We start from the raw sequence: 9,702 nt of genomic DNA, 5'->3' as shown, positions 1-9,702 counted from the left end.
AGAAAAACTCAGAGCCTTTATGAGGCCTGGGCACAGTGCTTCTATTGAGTAAAACCTGTAAAACATAAATCCTTTAAAGCGTAAATCCACAATTCCTCTCTTGATCTCTTTGAAAGAGATCACAACCTTTGCTCCACTTCTTCCTCACAGTGAATCACCTGGCATAGGTCAAATTCCCACAGGCCATTTTTTCCTTTTTCCCTTACCAGAGTTAGTTTTGCTCCTCCCCAACCCCCTATGACATTTCTTTTGTGTCTGCCTTGAGTCACTCCCTCTCTTGTTCCATTCCACAGTATCAACGTTATTATTATTACAACAATTCCCACCCCCAACATATGACCACCTTGTTAATATTATCCCTCATGATTTAGCCCCAGAATTATTATCTGAACGTCACTGTTGCAAAATACCTTCTCTAAAATCTGCCTTACCTTGTTAAATTCCAATTGGTCGAGTCCACAACCTATTTTTGGGGCAGCTAATACCGCACTTGGTCTTCCTGACACTTTTGTTTTAGTGCTTTTAGACTCTTTTCTAAGTTTTCATAGGTGGGCAGGTCCCTGCTCCACCACTTAGTTACCAAATGGTATATAACTTTTTCCCGTGTATTGTCTTCACACAGTCTCCTGGCTCCGATATGGTTTTGTTCAATTGTTCCACACCGTATTTTTCTCTGATTTGTTTTGCTACTCCGGCCCCTAACCCGTAGTCTGCTCCAATACAATGTGTGATTGGAATGTGTTCTGGGATTTCTAGTAAATCCCTTGCCTTAATAATACTTTAAAATTCTTATGTTTCAGTTGTGGTAGTTGGAGGCTGATTTCCTCAGTGTCTTGTTGTTTGTCTCCTTCTCGGGTTGGCCTGTTGCTGTTTCCCGTCTCCCGTCTCTTCTCCCTCTCTCTGACCTTCTCGAAGGTCAGCTCGAACTGTTGTCAGAGGCCTGCTAGGGGCAGAACAGAAACAGCAAGCAGACAGGTGAAACCATGTGTTACCCTTTCCAGCCAACTGCACGCAGTGCGAGGTTCGCGCAGTTATTTTCATGGGCTCTGACCACCTGGGGGCAGACCATTTTTGTTTCATGTGTTTCAGCCTCACCCACTGCTCGTCAGGTCCTCTTTTCGTGTCCAATTCCTGTTGCTCTATTTCAGGCCAAAACTTCTGTGGGGAAAATGTGTTAATAACAGCTCTTACTTTTTGTTGGTAGGCCTTAGGTGTATCAGTGTACCCATCCCCAGGCATTGGGGCCCAGGGGCCAGGAAATTGGCGTCCAGTGGATAATTCAAAAGGAGTAAATCCAGTGGTTCTGTTTCTTGAACATCTCACAGACATTAAGGCTATTGGTAATGCTTCTACCCAATTCAGAGAAGTGCTTGTACAGATTTTGGCTATTTTGTTTTTAGGGTCTGGTTCAGTCGTTCAACTTTACCTTGGCTTTGAGGATGGTAGACTGCTCCATATGAGTGCTTCAATCCTAGAGCTGACTCTACTTGGTTCAGATGCTCATTTTTAAAGTGTGTACCATTGTCTGACCTTATGACTTTGGGGAACCCATGTGTAGGTATGTAGTGATTGATGAGGCATTTTATCACTGACATTGCATCCTCCCTGGCACATGAGTAAGCTTCGGGCCATCCTGTGAAACTGTCCACCATGACCAGTAAGTATCTCTTTTTGTGGACAGGATTTATCAAGTCTGTGAAGTCAATCACAGTCATGTACCCAGGGCCTCTATCCGTGGGGAAGTGGCCAGGCAACGGATGTGTGGTGGGCTTGACATTATATTCACTGCAGGTCTGACATTCAGCAATAGTGTTACTGATCATGTGTGGTAGAAATGGATGCCACCACCCCTTTATCCTTTTGGGTCATATCTTTTGAATTACTATGTGCTAGTGAGACAGCGACTCTAGCTGGCAACACAGGGCTTCCTTCTGGACCTCTCCACAGTCCCGAGGCTGTTTTTGTTCCCCTTTTGGTAACCAGGTAGTTTTGTTCTTCTGGGAGGATGCAGCTTGCTCTCTAATTATGAACTCTTCTGTTAAGGCTGGGTCTAAATTCAACACCTCATCTTGTGCTCTGACCATCATCTGTAATGGCACGTAGCCAGCTGCCTGCTTTGCTGCTTTGTCTGAGGCTGCATTTCCTACAGATACAAAATCTGTGCCATTAGTGTGTGCTGAGCACTTTACTATGGCCACCTCCTTTGGTAGTACTATAGCTTCTAGCAGTTGAGAGGCTTCTTCTGCATGTTTGATTGGCTTCCCTGTTGATGTCACAAATCCCACTTTGGCCCACCCTTGCAGCTCAACTGTAGCTGCCCCTACTGAATAGGCAGAATCTGAATATATGTTCACCCTTTTACCACTTCCCTTTGCAATGCTGATGTTAAAGCTAATAATTCAGCTCTTTGAGCTGATGGTTTAGTTGACAACTTCTGTTGGACTGTTACTGTCAGGTCATCTCCTCCCTACACTGGACACCACTGCATACCCAGCAGAAAGAGTACCCTGATAATTTCTGAAACAACATCCATCACAAAACAAGGTCACGTCTGGTGATGACAGTGGCCTGCTACTCATACCCTCTCCTCATCTTGCTGTCTTTTTCTACCCTTTCCTCACACATGTGGGGCTCTCCATCCACCACTAATTCTGCCATATTTATGCCCTTGTGTTCATGTACAATGTTTGGTGCAGTCAATATTTTGATCAATTTGTTTTGCCTTTGTGCAGAGAATGTGAACGAGGAGGAGGTAATGAATGCTACCAGTGAGTGGTTTGATAGAATTATCAATTGGTGTCCCATTACCACATGATTGGTTTTTTCGATCATTTTAGCTACGCCAGCAGCAAATTGAGCACAAGGGGCTTGTTTCTGTTCAACCACGTCCAATGGAGCACTCACATAACTCAACACTCGTCGTTGTTGAAATTGTTTCTGGTAGAGCACATCACTCACAGTTTTGCCCGTGGTTGTCACATCTAAATGGAAAGGTTGGCCATAGTCTGGGGTTTGTAGAGTAGCAGCCTTTGCCATGTCGCCTTTTAGGGTAATGAAGGCCTGTTCAGCCTCTGTTGTCCAATTCAATTCACCCTTACTGTTTTTCATTCCAATTTCCTTCACTAAAGCTCTCAGAAAAGCTGTTATTTCAGTGTAATTCACAATATACTGTCTGCTGTAACCTATTAGGCCCAGAAAAGACAACATATCTTTCACATTTTTGGGTTTTGGGTGGTTTAGTATGGCTTGTTTGGTGTCATTTGTCATAGAGGTTCCCTGCCGACCCACTAATCGTCCTAGAAAAGTGACCTCTGGCCTGCAGACTTGCAACTTTTGTTTGCTTGCCTTCAACCCTACCTCAGCCAGAAGTGACAGCTCCCTCTCTGTGTCTGTCAGACAGGTGGCAGCAGATGTAGATGCAATGAGCAAATCATCCACATATTGAACCACAATTGTGTTGGTATCGACTGTCAGATTGTCCAGCAGCTTTCTTAGCTCTTGGTTGAAAATGCCAGGGCTCAAAATGAAGCCTTGTGGTAATCTGGTGTAAGTGTACTTCCGGCCGTTGTATGTGAAGGCAAACACGTCCCTACTCTGCTCTGCTAAAGGTATACAGAAAAATGCATTTGCCAGTTCTATACAGGAGAAGTGGGTGTGTTCTGGGGTCAATCTGGTTAAAATGGTGTAAGGATTTGGAGTGGGCAGTGGTGTAGTCAGAACCCTCTCATTTATTTTTCTCAGGTCATGGACCGTTCTATATTTCCCTGTGGAGTGTTTAATGACAGGCAGTATTGGGGTGTTCCACTCAGAGGTGGTCTCACACAGCACTCCCTTGTTCAATAGACTCTGAATGGGGGGGCAATACCAGTCATGGCCTCACAATTATTTCTATACTGTTTCTCCTTTACCACTGTTGTTTTGTCTATTTCAAAAGACACTGGCTGAATATCACAATAACCCACATCCTCACTTCCTGTTGACCATAACTTTTCTGGCAGGTTGGCTAGCATCTTTTAGTCTTTTTACCATGGGGCCTAAGGCCTTGGCTCCATGGTGTTTACTGATCATTAAGGAGATGTGTGGTACAGAGACAGTTTTCATTTCAAACCAGTCATATTGTTCCTCACTTAACCTTACTTCCACAGCTACCCCTTCCTTTCCAATGTCGATGACTGAGCCTTTCAGGTTGGTATGTTTTTGATCTACATATTGGCTAAACTCTGTTGCATAAACCTCATCATTGCTTTTGTCATAGTATAGAGTACAGTGTAATGGGTCAGAAACTGGCAGGAAGTGTCTCAACAGGTCTGGTCTCTGGTTTATCAGCTGCCTAAAGTTGGTTTGTTCTGGATGCAGCACTCTGACCCAATAAATGTCCACCCCACTCTTCCTGCTGTAGTTAATACCCATTGACCAGCTGCAGGTACTAGACCACCCTTAATGGAGCAGTTTTGTGTTTTTCCATTTGGAAAAGTTAAAATGATGCCCTCTGGGCTACACAGAATTTTTACCCCCAATTTTACTAACAGGTCTCGTCCGAGGAGAGCAGAGGGCACACTGGCAGAGCATAGGAAAGGGTGCATGACCTTTTGACCTGCTACTTCTACAGACAGAGGTTTGTATATTGGCCAGGCTACAATTTCCCCAGAGAACCCTTTGATTTCCTGTACTTCACAAGAGAGTGCGTCCTTTCTCAACCATTCCAGCCTGATGGTAGAGAAGGAGGTAGAATGATGGTAGAACAAGCCTGTACTTGGCTGTCTGTTGACCAGTACAGTTAGGTAGGGCTCAGCCTCAGCCCCCTTATTGGTTCTCTGTGGGTCTTGTCAATAATCCGCCTGGTCTGCCTGGCCCCAGACTGGGCTTTGTCTGGGCACCTGTTGGTTGGTAGACCACAGGACATTTGTGGGGACACCTCTTCCTCTTCCCCCGAGGCCCTCCTCTAACAGGAGCCCGTCCCCGTGCAGGAGGTTGTCCCCCTCTATTCAGTGGGCAGTCTCTTTTCCAGTGATCACCTGCTCCGCACAGATAACACCCCTGCTCTCTCCCTGGTCTCCCGTAATTCCCCCTATAATTTTGGTTTTGCCACCCATGTCCAGAAGGTGGCCAGTCTGGCAGTGGGTCATATGGATAGTCACGTGGGCCCTGAGGCTGATAGTTTGCTGCCCCTTGTGACACTTCCTGTCCCTTCATCCCCTGATTCATTACAGGCATTTGCAGAGCTCCCTCTCTAGGCTTCTTTTTATTCTTTCTTTTTCTTTTATCCCTTTCTTGTTTTTCCATGGCTTTGTCTACATAGTAAATGAAATACCTGGCCCATGTCTCTCCACTACCCCCACACATTTCTGGACTGTTTTCTACTTGTTGTTTTGCTTTTTCGGGAACTCCCTTCACTACTGCCTGCCTGTAAAACTCTTTACAGATGTCACTGCAATCTGGGTGCTGCCCTGTCCTTTCTTCCCATTCAGCTTCTGTCCTATGCAGATATGCTGATGCAGATTCTTCTGCTCCTATCTTAAATTTGATAGATTGATAAGTCATTTTTGGTGTTGGATAGAGGTTTGTAAGAGCCCTGCTTATTTGGGTAATTACTTTGGACAGTGGTTTCTCATTGGCCATGTCTTCTACTCTAGCTTCATCCTCTGGAGTAGTCATCTGGGTTCTGGTAAGCAGATGTCCCATTAGGGCCCTAAAGTCCCCAATTGCTAGTTCATTACCATGGGTTAATGTGGTGAGTTTATTTAACCATCTCATTCCTCCCTTAGTTAGATCTGGCAATTTCTGCAGTACTGCATTCATGTCTGCATTTCCCATGGTCTATACTCTGGATTCTGGTGTCCTCCTATCCTGTACAGTGGATACTGGGTTGGGTATGTTGTTCTAACCCCCATGTCTTTCTTTAAATTTAAGGCTTGTAATAAGGTGGTTCCTGAGGCACCTCCTTCTCCTTTGTGGGGGCTGGTAGCTGTACCAGCCCTGGGTGGGGCCTGTGCCGCCTGTTTAGAACCCCAGTCTATGTCCAGCTCATATCCAGTGATTGTTACACTATCCTTTTCTTCACCCTGACCTTTAGCTAGGCTTAGCCCTTTCATTGAATCTTCCCTACATTCTTCTCTGATTTCCCTTTCCCTTCTTTCGAGTTCTGTCCTCAGCATTCTGACATTTTCCTCCTCATGTATACTTTCTTCTCCATACAGACTACCTACTCTGCTTCCACATGCTGCCTCCTCCTTATGCACACCCGCTCTAATTCCTCTACTTCCTGAGTTCTCTGAAGTATGTCTCTGTCTTCAGCCTGTGCCAACACTTGTCTACACAATTTATCCCATACTTCCTTATAGGTAGTCATCAGTTTATATTTTACCCTAGTCCAATTACACTTCTCACAATTTGGATTATGACCAAACAGTCTGCACCATCAGGTTATTGGGGTGTTTGTATGTCTAACTTTTCTATGCTTCCCTATGGGTAATAATTGGCTTTTTATTATATAATCTAACACCACCTACTTTCCCAGGATCAATGTCCTTAATACAGAAACCACTGTGTGTGTACTGCTTCTTTCACTCTTGTTTTATTTCTGTCATTCACTGTCCCAATCTCTTGGGCTCATGCAGGGCTCATAAAACATTTTGCACAGCACATACACATAATATCAAGTAGAAAAACTCAGAGCCTTTATGAGGCCTGGGCACAGTGCTTCTATTGAGTAAAACCTGTAAAACATAAATCCTTTAAAACATAAATCCCACAATCCGCACGCCTCAGACCCCTCATTCGTGACAGAATGCAACCTCACACCAGGATCCAGCAGCTTTTCACCTTTTCACTTTTTCAGTTTATAGAGTTCGGTTTAGGGACTGTGGGGTCAGCTTTCACGTTGGGTGTTGAGGAGGAAAAAGACACCGCATCAACTCCTGTAATGGCTGCCTTCCCCGAGCCGCTCCCCAAGATGGTCGCCTTCCCCGAGCCGCTCCCCAAGATGGCCGCCTTCCACGAGCCACTGCCGAAGATGGCCACCTTCCCCGAGCCACTGCCCAAGGTGGCCGCCTTCCCCAGAGCCGCTTCCCAAGATGGCCGCCGCCTTCCCAGAGCTGCTTCCCAAGATGGCCGCCTGCCGGCGCCGCTCAAGTTATCCCACCCTCCGACCCTTGCCACACGTCGTCGATGGATCCCAGCAGCCCCTGCACTCATCCTTTGCCCACCACCTCGCTTCATCGTCCCGCCTCCGAGTCCTGGACTCCACCTCGGCTTGTAGACCCGTCAGCTTCCTTTAGGCTCCTAGCTCCTCCTCTCCACCAGGCTCCATCGTCTCTCCGGCTCCGCATTGGTCGGTCGTCAAGGGTTTTTACCGCAAAATGACCTGGTAATTTTCTGCCAGCAAATTCTCCGTTTTTTTACGGATTTTTTTTTACAGTGTAGTATTGCACTGGTGTTTTATCATAGTTTTTATTTTTTATTTGTAATGTTCATTCATGTAATTTATTTTTCATGCTGTGGTGTAGGATTCCACCAGCCTTTATCCGTGTAAGATATGTTCCTGGAATCCGTAAAAAAAAATCCGTAAAAAACAGAGAAATTGTTGGCAGAAAATTACCAGGTCATTTTGTGGTAAAATTACGGACGTTTCCTTCAATTCAAAAACGGAAAATTCCGTAAATTTACAGTGCATTCTCTGTACCATTTAACTACTTCCGTTAATGGTTATATAGCAAATTATGAAACTTTGGCATACTGTTTCTTTTGTAGCATTAACTAAAAATGTTTTACCTCTTAAAATCTGTATTGCTCTATATATAATCACTAGTTATGCTAAGATATCCAATTTTATTTATACTAAAAACAAACAATTTATAATAAACATGGTCCAATAAATGAAAGATGTGTACACAAACCAAACATTTATTTTTTACTACAGGTAAATGTATGCAATAGCTTTTGTATTACATATGAAAATACAAGCACAAAACTGTAATACTGCAAAATAATTTTCAAAAACACCAACTAATAACATGCATACATAAAAGCAACATTAAAACAATGTCCTGTTTTAAATAGCATTGTGTACAATATTAGTGATGCACTGTCAAAATAATTAGCTCCATTAGTAAAATAAAAGAAACCAAGTCAACTTAATTAAAAGAAAAACACAAAGTCAGGAATAAAAACAAAGCTGCAGCTAAATAAACACACCTACATGCATACAAGCACCAAAACCTTGAATACAAAATCATGGTACTAATTCATTGAACAATGTGCAGAAAATGCCTGCTACAGATTTTGTTTTTTTTTGTTTTAAACAGTATTTGTGTGTGCAATAATAGTGCTGCACTGTCCAAAAGTTGAGCTCCAAAGCAAAAGAAAAAAACTAAACAAAATCAGAAATAACAAACAGGGTTGCAGCTTTTTCAGGAATTTCAAGTGTCTTGGAAGATTTTGATGTTTTGTTCCCTTCATCTCAGCCTTTGACCAGGATTTATTCTGAAAGAAATGAATACTAGTTTAACTTCACAAGTGAAGAAATTAATAAAACAGACAGATTAACACGCAGACAAGGTTTAGGATTTAGCATCAGCTAGATTTTTGGTGGTGTAAATTTATTCTGAAGCAATATATTCAGTGCTCAATCAGCTTTTACATACTTAAATCTGCATATTTATAAAGGCCTAATTTTATGCATACATGTTTTGATATAAAATAAAAAATTAATCCGTCTGTAGGTGGCAGTAAGTCACCGTTAATGTTTAGTCATAATGACTGAACTGATTCATTTAAAATGTGGATTCATTCAGGAAGGAAAACAGTGCTGTGGCTGGGTTTGTAATGTTTTTTGTTGGTGAAATAGAGCAAAAACAGGCAATATGTTGTTGAAAAAGCAAGTCTTCTTAATATTTTACCTCAGGGTCGTTAATCCTTCTCCGGATGAAGTAATCCGTGTGTTACAGTGTTGGTAGCTGTGAGTATTATAAAATAAGTATATGTATGTTTTATTGTTTGGGTAGTGGGTCATCAACAGAATGAACGAGTCTGATTATGGTAAGTATAAATGTCTGTTTTTTTATTTGTTTATTATGTTTAAGGTTTAACTGTATACTGTATTCTACAATCAGCTGTGGTGAGGAATGAACGGAACCACTAATAACCTGAAATAATAGAGCAGAGAGCAACAGACAAAACCACCTAATAATGTTATGTAACAGTGAGTTATTCTCTGTATCAGGAAGCACTGCTTCTGAACCCCCTTAAACATGTCAATTGCTGTCCTGAGTTTTCTTCCAGGAACACACACTTCACAATATCCCTCATTTTTATTAGAACAACTCTCCGAAGATTTTAGCATGGTAAAGGTTAGGACAAGATTACTGTATTTGGTATTGGAGGAGTAGATTAGATTAGATTAGATTAGATTCAACTTTATTGTCATTACACATGTACAAGTACAAGGTAACGAAATGCAGTTTAGGTCTAACCAGGAGTGCAATAAGCAGCAAGTGCAGGATATAGTTACAAATATAAATATAAATTACAAAGATAAATATGTACAAATTAAATTACAGATGAGAAGGGGGAATTTACAGTGATTATGTGTAAGCAATTTACAGATCGTTATGTACATAAGAAAGAGCAGGATATACAGGATATGTATAGACAATTTTACAAGAGTATGTACAGTGGATATGTACATACATTTACAAAGATATA

General features: G+C 42.5%; 1 pseudogene; it reads right to left on the bottom strand.

Annotated features, from left to right (window-relative positions):
- Window positions 1-353: 353 nt before the first annotated feature.
- Window positions 354-6,349, bottom strand: LOC122329173 (annotated as a pseudogene).
- Window positions 6,350-9,702: the final 3,353 nt, after the last annotated feature.

This window comes from Puntigrus tetrazona, chromosome 23 (genome assembly GCF_018831695.1).
Source record: "Puntigrus tetrazona isolate hp1 chromosome 23, ASM1883169v1, whole genome shotgun sequence".
In the NCBI taxonomy this organism is placed as follows: domain Eukaryota; kingdom Metazoa; phylum Chordata; class Actinopteri; order Cypriniformes; family Cyprinidae; genus Puntigrus; species Puntigrus tetrazona.
This window is presented reverse-complemented; position numbering and strand designations above follow the sequence as displayed.